The sequence below is a fragment of the Leopardus geoffroyi genome, chromosome E1, assembly GCF_018350155.1.
Source record: "Leopardus geoffroyi isolate Oge1 chromosome E1, O.geoffroyi_Oge1_pat1.0, whole genome shotgun sequence".
NCBI lineage: Eukaryota > Metazoa > Chordata > Mammalia > Carnivora > Felidae > Leopardus > Leopardus geoffroyi.
The window spans coordinates 29,840,010-29,851,582 of NC_059330.1; the positions used below are offsets into that span (position 1 = coordinate 29,840,010).

Consider the following 11,573-nt stretch of genomic DNA (forward strand, 5'->3'; position numbering starts at 1 on the left):
CGGATTTCCTCCTTGGGGAATTTGACCTTGGAAATAGTGAGACAATGAGGCAGATGGGACAGGAGGTTGAAGCTGTCAGCCTGTGACATACAGAGAAGGTGGCAAAGTGCACAGAGGTCACTGGAAGGAGAAGAGGCACACAGAATGGAAGGAGAGGGCAGGCCAGCTGGGAGCTAGGGTACAGCTTGTGCCTATGGGACTACACACCTCTGTGAGAGCTGGACAGGGCTCTCTAAGGAGGACAAAGCCACAGTTCTGGCAAGTACTCTGGCTTTGTGATGGTTTCTCCTCCCCAGTCCTGTGAAGCCCATCTTCGCACCTCAATAAGACCCCTCTGTCCCCACTGACGTCCTTCCAGCACCCACTTCTCCTACACCCACCCCTTGCAATCTTAGTGTTTAAGAGATTTTATGATCTTGCAGCCAACGAAGTTTGCCTGAAACACACACCAGCGTTGTTGTGGAGTCCAGGAAGAGTAAATTAAGTCTTCATTTCGTTATTATTATTATTATTATTATTTTTTTACCTGCTCTGCTCCATGATATTGAGGTGAATTACAACTCCTTCCCACAAACAACTCTCAAACACACACATATATGTTATATATAAAAATACATAAATATAAAAAATATATATGGGATGATATAAATACATAAGTATATATGAAGTATATATAAAATATTTATAAACATATTAAATAAATAAATAAATAAGGCATGTGCCGGGCACATAATAGGTACTCAATAATTAATATATATGCTTAATAAATGATATCATAATCTTTCATTTTATTTCCACAGCTACCCTAAGAGACAGGTGGTAATTAACCCCACGCGGAGATTTAGGCTCATGGAGTTTAAGTGACTTGGCCAAAGGTCCTGTGGCTCGTAGGAAAGATGCAAAATCAGTTCTGAGCATTTTCAGTGGCTGATGCAAAAATGGAGACATGGTTGATTGCATGGTGTATCAGCCAGGGCGCCAAGAGAGGTGCTGCTAGAAGTCTCTTGAACCTTGGCTTGGTGTCACTGGCAGTGCGGAATCCTTCCCGTGAGTTTGCGGTGTGAGCGGTGGCCTCTCTCTCTCTGTTGTTCCTTCCTCATTCTCTCTTTCCTTGATTCCTGAGGGCACATTAAAGAAAAACAAATAACCAAACTTATGGGCCACCTTGTGTTTTCTGTTTTAAAGAAAATAGCTCTCAGGGGAGCGTGGGTGGCTCAGTTGGTTGGGCCTCTCTGCGTGGGGCTCTGGGCTGACAGTTCGGAGCCTGGAGCCTGCTTCAGATTCTGTGTCTCCTTCTCTCTCTGCCCCTCCCCCGCTCATGCTCTGTCTGTCTGTCTGTCTGTCTCTCTCTCTCTAAAATAAAAAAAACATTAAAAAATAGCCCTATTATAGTCCATGAGAGGATAAACAGTGAATTCTCAGGACTTAGATCACCTACTTAAAAGGAAGATGCTAATAAGTGAAAAAATGCTGATTTTAGCAATGGAATGATCACTCTTGGCATTTCTGAGAAGCAGCACTCATCGATGATGGCCTTTTACTATTCATCCTGAAATTCCATCGTGGGCCAATGAAATTCAAGTGCATGGGCAACGTGGGCCTGCTGGTGGGTTGCTCATCATGGCTCTACATACCTCGGGTGGAATTCACTTAGTGACTGGGCGCTGAGTCCCGGGAGCACCCACCCAAGCCAGCTGTTTGGAAAGTGAGAAATACGCCTCTCTACCGACCATCGGCGGCCTCATTCCCTTTTCCAACTAAATGAGCAGATTCTGACTTCTCAGTGCACCTGACCTCCCAGCGCATGACCCCGAGTGCTTTGGAGACCACTGTGGACAGATGCCAGGGGCCCGGGCTCTAGCCTGGTGGCTGCTCTGCTCCTCCAACCTGTGCTTGGCGTCTGAGCCCCAGCTCTGGACTCCAGTCTCTGTCTCCTCTGGCCCTTCTCCTCCTGCTGGCAGCCTGTTCCTCCCCTCTGGCTCCCTGATTGGCGCCTCGCCTGGAGCACTGCCTTGATCTTACCGTCACTTGTGGCTTCTGATAAGACATGTTCTTCCGCCAGATACAGGCCCAGCCAGGGTGTCACTGGAGCAGGGATTTGGGACCTGGGCTGCAGAGTCCAGGAGTGTCAGATTCTAATGCCAATCTACCCCTGGTTAGCTCTGTGACCTTAGGAAGCCACACCACCTGTCTGAGCCTCAGTTTCCTTATCTATAAAACGCAGGTGATGAGCTCTGCCCCTGGGAGTGTTAAGAAGGTTAAACAAGGGAGAGTTAGCACAAGGCTGGCTTAGGAAGCACAGCACTTGATGAGTGGTTGGTCTGTTTGACGATGGGAGGTTTCGATTGCATCTGCATATGGGTTGCTAGGAGTAATACAGGAAAACCAGGTCTCTCCAGCACCATACATTCTCAGTGTTTGTTTTCAAAGGTCCTGCCTTATAATAATCATTCTGAGGCATTACAACACTTCCGATTTGCAGACGAGGAAACTGAGGCATAGAAGGAGAAATGAGGACATCCCCCCCCCACCCCATCCTAGCCAGCCAGTGGGGAAGCCTGGATTCGAATCCAGGTCTCCTGACTCCCGATTCCGGAAAGCGGCACAGGCGGCGGCTTTGATCTCCGAAGCTGCTGTCCAACAATGTGCCCGGGGAAGGGAAGCGGGAGGAGAGGCTCTGCTCCCCGGCGGCCCCTCCTCCCCGAGTGCAGGCTGGCTGCCGGCAGGAGGAATTCAAGCTGCCGGCTTGTGCTCATGCTTGAGGAATGTCTTGAGAAGTCGTGCCTAAGCCCTCTGTATCTGACTCATCATCTCCCCGTCTCCAGGAGTGTCAGAGAAGAGCTCCCTTAATCCCTCCTGTCCTCGGTCCCAGGCTTTCATTTGTCAAACTAAAAATATTCCCTCCGGGAACCTCCTCTTGCCAGGGGCTGAAGGAGGTATAAGGGGAATGGCGTTTTAATGTCACTTCCTGACAGCGCCTCCTTATTGTTCCTCAGCCAGGGAAACAGAGACGGGGCAGCAGGAGCCAGGGGCCTCCGTCATTCTTGGGCCAGGGCCAGCGCCTTCACCTTTCTCCTGTAGGCTGGCTTCTTTTTTGCCTTGCTCAGGGCTCCAGACAACAGCGTTATCAGCCTGACCCTCAGCCCAGTGCCTCCGGGCTGCACGGTGATTCTACCGGGTGAGGACTCTGGAGCAACAAGTTCATTTCCTCCACAGCCCAAGGGGAGGGTGGGCTGGCAGGGTCGGTGCTTGTCTGCAAGGCTAGTCTACCTGTAGATGAAGAGCTTGAAGGTAAAGGGGGAAAAAAATGGCCCTGGTGCCCTAGGTAAAAAGGACACAACTGAACTCCCCAAGTGAGACAGTGACAATGGTGGGAAGTCATCAAGATTTGTCTCCTTTCTCTCTTTCCTTTCTGCATTCTGTCCCTCCCGACAGCCTCTTGGTCCTCAGGGCTGCTCCTGAGTCCAGGACCTTGATTTGGCTCTAAACCTTGGCTCATCATCATGGAGGCACTGCCACCTGGGCCCCACCAGGGTGCCAACAGAGCATAGTGAACCCTAAGAAGCATGGACTTGGGTCCGAGCTTGGGTTTAAACTCTGGCTCCGCCCACCATCTAACTCTGTGAGCTTGAGTCAGGTGCCTTATCTCTGAGCCTCAGTTTCCTCATCTGTACCAGGGGATAATCACGTCCATTGTACTGGACTATTGTGAAGGTTAATAAGATAGTGTATGTAATCTGACCTTGTAAGTAGAGAAAGCTTTCTCTCTCTCTCTCTCTCTCTCTCTCTCTCTCCTCTCTCTCCCTCCCTCATTATCATGTGAGAAAACAATGAGAAGGCAGCCTCTGCAAACCAGGAAGAGAGTCCTCACCAGAAATAACCCTGTGGACACCTTGGTCTTGGACTTCCTGTCCTCCCCAACTAGGAGGAAATACTATGGTGTCCAAGAACAGTGAAGCAGTCTGAGCTGACGAAAAAGCTGTGAGGGGGGACCATCTGGGAGGGGCCACGGAGGCAGATCCCACGGTCCATGTGAGCCCTTGATCAGGTGTACTGAGCTAAAGAGCAGTGATGGGGTTCCTGCTGGCAGAGAGAGAAGGCACGCCCATCCAGACCCTGCAGTTAGGAACCAACTGGAACACTGCCATTAGAAGAAACAACTCCACTTCCTACCATGAATGGTGGTTAACCCAGGCTCTGGAGTCAGACAAGTTGACTTTGAACCTGAACTCTGCTGCGTGTCAGCTCTGTGACTATAGAAAAATTAATTGACCTCTCTAGTCTCATTCCCTTGCCTGTCAAATGAGTCATTGCTGCCACCTCCCAGCTGTGTAAGCGCCACCATGTATCCATGGTGCACAGTCCAGCGTTTCACATGTAGTAGGCACTTGATGCCTGTTGGCTGCTGCTAGTAATCATGTCATATATAATTACTAATAATTTTGCTCCTAGGATTTGCGTCACCTGCTTGAGCCAAAAAGAAGGCCCTGCTTCTATTGTTATTTGAGTCGAAACTGACTGTAGCCCCTGCGTCTCCATTGGAGGGATGGCCTTCTCTCTTTCCTGTGTCTACCTTCCCACAATAAGCTGTGATTCCCGAAACGCTTACTTGCATCAGCCCCAGCCCCACTGGGGATCTCTGGGGTGCAGGTGCACCTCCGGAGGTGGCGAAGGCCCAGGCCTCCCTAAATCCACCTGTGCCAAATGAGGGGCTGGAGAAACTTGTCTTCCCTTGTCAGGGTCAGCTCTCACTCTCGCTGTGGTCACGACCCTGCTGTCCCATTGGAGAACTCCTTCTTGGTCGGCCCTCCATGTCTTTTCTGTTTAGATGACCTCATCGTACCATCTCAGTGCTTCAGAGGTTTGCATAACTTTGAGTCCAAAAAGCCCCACCAATCTCCATCTGGATCTGCTTGTCCCTTGCATAGATCTGCCCATCCCTTCACCAGAAGACTTGAGTCGCACAAAGGATATTGGGCGGGTGGCCTGGGACAAGCCTCCAAAACTCCCACCTCTGTGACAATGAAGTGCCTGCTTGCTTTACATATCTTTATGCCAGCGGGACTGTGCAAGCCGTCCTTTTTACAACAAGGAGATCTGCTCCAAAAACAATGATAATTTCACATTTAATTGCATCTGAGGTGTTGCAGATTGTAAAAGAAAGATTAGTCAGTGTATCATCGAGAAAGAAAAAATGCTTCCAATCACGTATGACACACCATCCTCTGAAAGACACATCGTGATTTCATGCAGATGTAACAGAGATGTTAAAAATGTGGAATCACATGCATTTCAGAATCAGTCACAGTATTAAAATATTAGCTAATATTTCTTGAGGAATTTACCACGTGCTTGGTGCTTGTTCTAAGAGTTTTAAATGAATTGATTTAAATACTCAAAATGGCCCTATGAAGTAGAGGCTATCTTAATAATACCACTTTACAGATGAGAAAAGTGAGGCATACGCTGGTTATGTAGCTTAATGCCACACAGGGAGTAGCCAGATTCAAGCTTAGGCAGAGGAATGTCCCTCTTACCAGACATAAAGGGACAGCAACTTTAACATAGGAACTTTGCTTCTCTGTCTCTCTCTTCCTCTCTCTCTCTCTCTCTCTCTCACACACACACACACACACACACACAGACACCGGATTTGAAAGTCTTTACTGGTTCCTTTAGTGCCATGAGAGTACCAACTTACGTTGAAGATCAAGAAATCGGGGTTGGGATGATCCAGTAAGCCCTCTTCAGAAGGGAGTTTTGGTGTTCGAGCCCCTGGGGAGGAGAGGTAGTCATCCACCATGCACACAGGCTGCCCAGGAGATCTTACTTGAAAAAATTTTTTAATGTTTATTTTTGAGAGCAAGAGAGACAGAGCACGAGTGGGGGAGGGGCAGAGAGGGGGAGAAACACAGAATCCGAAGCAGGCTCCAGGCTCTGAGCTGAGCACAGAGCCCGACGTGGGGCTCGAATTCACAGACCGTGAGATCATGACCTGAACTGAAGTCTGATGCTCAACCAACTGAGCCACCCAGATGCCCCAGAGATCTTATTTAAAAAAGAGCTCTTCCTCCTGGCTCTTTCCAGTGGCCGTTCCTGAGACTGGGATCCACCTCCCCTCCACAGCCTGGCTTTCTCACGATGATATTAGTAACATGGCCTCTCAGACCATTTTGGAACGGCCTGAGCTGCTAGCAACAGGAAACCCAATTAAAAAAAAAAACGCAACTTCACAGGGCGCCTGGATGATTCAGTCGGTTAGGCGTCTGACTTGGGCTCAGGTCATGACCCCATGGTTGGTGGGCTGGGGCCGGCATCGGCCTCCACGCTGGCGGTGTGGAGACTGCTTGGGATTCTCTCTCTTTCCCTCTCTCTCTGCCCCCTCCCACACTGCTTTCTCTCTTTCTCTCAAAATAAGCTAACTAACTAAATAAACAAGTAAATAAATAAAACCAACAAAACCAAAAAACAACAGAAAACCCCAACCTCACCAAATAGGGTTTTCTGGTATTTTTCAGTCTCGGCCAGTGAGCGTCCAGAGGTCAGCGGCCCAGCTCAGGGTGGGGGGGTGGGGGGTGGCTCATGATGGCAACTGCTGGCCTCTTCTCTCAGTCCTGCCATCTTAGCTTCTGGACGCATTGCCTTATGGTTTTCAAAGTGTCTACACCGCCTCCAGGCACATTATTCACGTGCTGGTAAGAAGGGGGAGGGGGCTCTGTGTTTTTTCTTTGGGAAAGCAAGTCCTCCCCAGGAGAGTTCTTGCAGCTACTGAGCCAGAATTGGGTCACATGCCTGTACCCTCAGGCCCTTCTGTGGCCCAGGGGAATGAGCTGACCATGGCTGGTTTCCACCTGTAATGATGTATCCCCTGGGACTGGGGAAGGTCTTCCCCTCCCCAAGATCAAGGGAACCCTGACGACTTCCTGAACAAGAACAAAAGTGGGAAGTAAGCGTGGCTGTTGGGTAAGCCGCTGGCAGTGTCTGTCCCTGTCTCCTTACCCCTCACTCTTCTTCCCTAACAGTCTCTGTCTCACTCCACCCCCTTCTCCACTTGCTTAGGCCGGGGGAAGAGAAGGTGGGGGGAAGAAGCTGCAGTCCTATCGCCCCGAAGCCCTGGAATGCGAGGACTGGTGAAGGGAGGGGCCCCCTCTCTGGGCTCCAGGGCGCATCCCGGAGCTTACCACGTGCCTGACGCATTGTAGGCGCTCAGTAAATGCCGGAGTGAATGGATGAATGAATCCTGGCCACGAGCCCATGTGCCTTGGCCACTCTCTCAGGAATCAACATGGGAAGATCGGGCCTCCTGCCGCCGCTGGCCCCTGCAGGCGGGGCGTGCGTGAGCGCGCGAGTGTGTGCGTGCGTGCACACTTACAGCTCCTCCCTGCCTCAGATTGAATTACTTAGAAACAGGCCTGCGCCAACCTGGCAGAGGCTGCGTTTAACACGACGGTTCCCACAGTTTCCCAAATTCTTTGGATTCAGCAAAATCCAAAAATAAAACAAAGCCCCCACCCCGCCCCCACCATCTCCTGCTCAGTATGTCTCTGGAGCCCCGTGCTCTGCTCCAGCAATGGGTTCCGGGCGTTTGGGATGGATCTCCAGAGCCCGCTAATCTGCCTTTCCTCCCAGCACGTGCTCCAGCCCCGGGACACGGCCTTCCTCCTGGCCTCTCCCTGGAGCTCAGTGTGCAGGCCTGGGTGTCAGAACTCCCCGGGGGCTCAGGCCTCTGTTCTGCATGGGCGCGCTCCCATTCTGTGTTCTGGGTGTCTCCCTCCAGGACATCTGTTGCTGTAACTCTTTTGACAAAGGAGTTGAGAGCATTTTCCCTCTTCAAGAATCCAGTTGACCCCAAGATGGATGCTACTAAAACGTCTCCAGCCTCTGGACTCTTAGGAAGCAGTGTGTGGTTGGCTAACTTCATGTAACTTGATTCTTAGACACCAGGATGTACAAGCTATTATCACTATTTTCTCACACGTGTCTAGGATTTCATGCAAATAAATTAGTGAGTTCCTGTCTGTCAAATTAGGGGGTTAGAGTAGACTCTTTCTGAGGCTTCTTCTAATGTTGACTAGGTAGAATAGCAAATGTATTGTTTTTAGTATAACTGATGGAACTGAGGCCCGGAGAGGTTAAGGAAAAGGCTCGAGATCACACAGCAAGTGAGTAGCAGAACTAAAGCCTGAACTGAATCACCACTGGGTGAGTTTCCCATGACACGATCCTGCCTTTCATGTCAGTTTCTCCATGAATGCCCAGTGGATCTAGGCACAGAACTGTCTCTCTCCAGGAAGCTTCCACCCCTCTCCCAGCCCCTAAAATGTTAGCCAGGCAGGGTATGGTCTCCAGCCAATGTTGCGGTGACAGATGTCATGTGGATGATCCCTGATGACAAACAGCATCTGGAACTTGGAGCCTGGCATAGGCAATGGCTTGGAACTCCCTCCTCATCCCCCCACCTTCCCAGCCCATGCCTCCTCTGTGTTAATTAAAGCGATGCCTTTCTCAATGCCTGGTGTTCTCAAATGTGTGAGCAAACACCAAGGAGAGTGAGGACTCTACTGCTAAGGAAGGAAAGGGCCAAAGGCTGGGAATTGAGAGAACAGGGTTCAAGGCCTGGTATGGCCACTTGCTAGAAGGGCGGCGGGGCGGGGGTTGGGGGGTGGCGGTGGTTCTCACATCTCTTAATCTTTCTTAAGAACAATCTGGGGGGGGGGGTGTTATTGGACTAAATGGCTTTCAGGATCCCTTCTATCCCTCATTTGCTAGTATGTATTTGTGATGGCATTTGATGTAGAAATGGCACAGATGCTCCTGGAATCGGGAGCAGAACATTTTATATGCTGCTTGTTTCATGTAGTTTGGAAACTTGGAAACACAGAGAGAGTCCATGAGGTGCAATCTGGGTGTAAGAACTACAGCAGCGGCGTTGGAGTGGCCGCTAGGAGAACTAGCAGTTAGAGCACTTGCAACGTGTCCAGCAACGTGCAACAGGCTCGCCAGAACAGCGCGCTTAACTGCTGCGGATGTTGCCGCCACTTTCCCCACTGATAGCCAATGTGTCTATTCAGGCTGTTCACCATGTAATTGCCGAGAACTTTTCAAAGTGTGGTCTGAGACCAATTGCCTCAGCATCTACTGGAGCTCTTATTAAAACAGGTTTGATTTCTCCTTCCTCCCTCCCTCCCTCTTTTCTTTCCTTCCTTCCTCCCTCCCTCCCTTCCTCTTTCTTTCTTTCTTCTTTCTCTCTTCTTTCTTTCTTTCTTTCTTTCTTCTTTCTTTCTTTCTTTCTTTCTTTCTTTCTTTCTTTCTTCTTCCTTTCAAAAGAGAGAAAGCGAGCAAGCATGAGCAGGGGAAGGGCAGAGGGAGAGAGAGAGAGATCCCTAAGCAGGCTTCACGTCCAGCGACGAACCCGAAGTGGGGCGACATCTTGTGATCATGGGCTCATGACCTGAGCTGCAATCACGAGTCAGACACTCAACCGACTGAGCCACCCAGGTGCCCCAAAACCGCAGATTTCTAAACCTCTCTCCTCCTGACCTCCTGAAGCTGATTCTCTGGGGAGCGTAACGTGGTAACATATAACATCAAATTCTCCAGTGAATCGTATGCCCATTAAAGTTGGAGAAGCACTCAACCAGGGAACGAATAGGTCTTTCATCAAATGGACTTTTTTCCATGAACATAGGAGATTCAAGATGTGGTGAAAGGGTCCAGCAAGGAGCTAAATATTATTATTATTATTATTACCTTCCTGAGATACCTAAGAAATAGAAATACTTTTGTGGTAGTTTTCTGGATATGGGCTTTATTTGTACTTTAACATGAGGTAAAGCCTAGTGTTTCAGTTTGCCATTGCTAGGTTACACTGCACCCCCAAATATCGGTGGTTTGAAATAATGAAGATTTATTTCTATCACATACTATGTGTCCAGTGTGGATCCGTAGGGTGAGAGGTAAGGGACTGTCCTTATTACTTATTATCTCACAGTTTCCTTGGGTGAGGAATTCAGGAGTGACGTGGCTGGGTGATTCTGGCTCCGGGAGAATCTGAAGGATTATCTGAGGGATGGACTGGGGCTGGGGTATCACTTCCGAAATGGCCCATTCACGCGGGTGTCGGCAGGAGGCCATCTATCGTGTGGGCATCTGGACAGGTTTCCTGAGTGTCTGTGACATCTGATCTGGCTTTTCTCAAAGTGAAGGATCTGAAGGGGAATGAGCAAGCAGGTGCTTTTCATGACCTAGTATTCAAAATTGTCTGCCATCCGTTCTACTGCTTTCTTCTGTTCATCAAAGTTGTGTCACGAAGTGTAAGTCCAGCTTACACTCAATGGGAGGGACATGAGTTCCCACCTCTCGAGGGGGAAGAGTATAAAAGAACCTGTGGACATTTGAAAAATGGCGCAGTTCACCCTCTGGCCGCAAACTATTTATATTCTTCCCACATGCAAAATATACTCACTCCTTCCCGAGGCCCCTGAGGTATATCATTTAGAGCATCAGTTTGAATTCCAGAATTGTGTCATCTAAACTTGGAGCTGATGAGGATCCTTGGGTGTAATTCCTTAAATTCAGCTCCCTAAGTGTAATTCCTCTCAAATATAAAGACCCGTGAATATACACACTCAGCATATAATGATGGGACAAGCAACGGGTAGCCACTCTAGACACTTCTGTCCCAAACTGGGGGGCAGTGGGAGGCACAAAGGACTCACCGGTCCATGGAAAGTCTGCAGTACCGCTGGACAAATGTTGGAAGTTCTTTGACTAAGACTCGGTCTTCCTTCTGACTGGGAATACTTCTCCATGGCTCTTTGCCCTTCCCTCTGGGGTCTTGGCTCTTCCTCTGAGTCATCCTTCCTTTTCCATGAAAGGTAGTCTTGTTTGCAGCTGTGTAGTTTTCTCAGCCTGTTTCCTGCCAGAAGCTGGGGTGGGGTGGGGGTGGGTGCGGGGAGAGGTTCACAGGTCATTTTCACTTTGCAGTGTTTCTGTCCCTTTCAGTCCAAGCTGGCTGTATTTTTACAAATATAATTTTTAAAAACACTCCTGTGAACTCCTGTGAACAATATTGAACATTTTTTGAAACTCCTGTGAACAATATTGGGTTCATTCCCTTAGACAAAGGCCGTACCCAGAAATTTCTTTGAGATAAGCCCGTGTGTTTCTCCGAAACGGCCAAGGCAACATCCTTAAGTTTATTGGATGCTCTTTTGTTTAATTCAGAGTATCTGCGAGGCACACGCTTATGCTTCTTAGGGGGATTTCTGCTGGACGGAACAGCCCTCTGGCTACCACCTTAGAGCATTCTGAGGTCTTTACAGCGGGCGTTATTGCCACTCCCTTGGCTGCTTCTTCATGTTTTCCTTGCAGTTCCCTGGAGTTGATCGTTGTAGGGAAGACATTTCTTTTCTTTCTTTTTTAAAATTTTTATTTATTTTTGAAAAAGAGAGAGACAGAGCATGAGCAGGGGAGGGGCAGAGAGAGAAAGAGGAGACACAGGATCTGAAGCAGGCTCCAGGCTCCGAGCTGTCAGCACAGAGCCCGACGCAGGGCTCTGACTCACGAACCTC

At 49.3% G+C, this 11,573-nt stretch overlaps 1 long non-coding RNA gene across 1 annotated transcript; it reads right to left on the reverse strand.

Moving 5' to 3' along the window:
- Positions 1–770: 770 nt before the first annotated feature.
- Positions 771–7,331, reverse strand: LOC123604674. The gene is made up of 3 exons (XR_006715422.1): positions 7,182–7,331; positions 5,702–5,829; positions 771–1,118 (listed from the first exon to the last, which is right to left on the reverse strand). It is a non-coding gene; the product is annotated as an uncharacterized LOC123604674 (long non-coding RNA).
- Between the last annotated feature and the right edge of the window lie 4,242 nt (positions 7,332–11,573).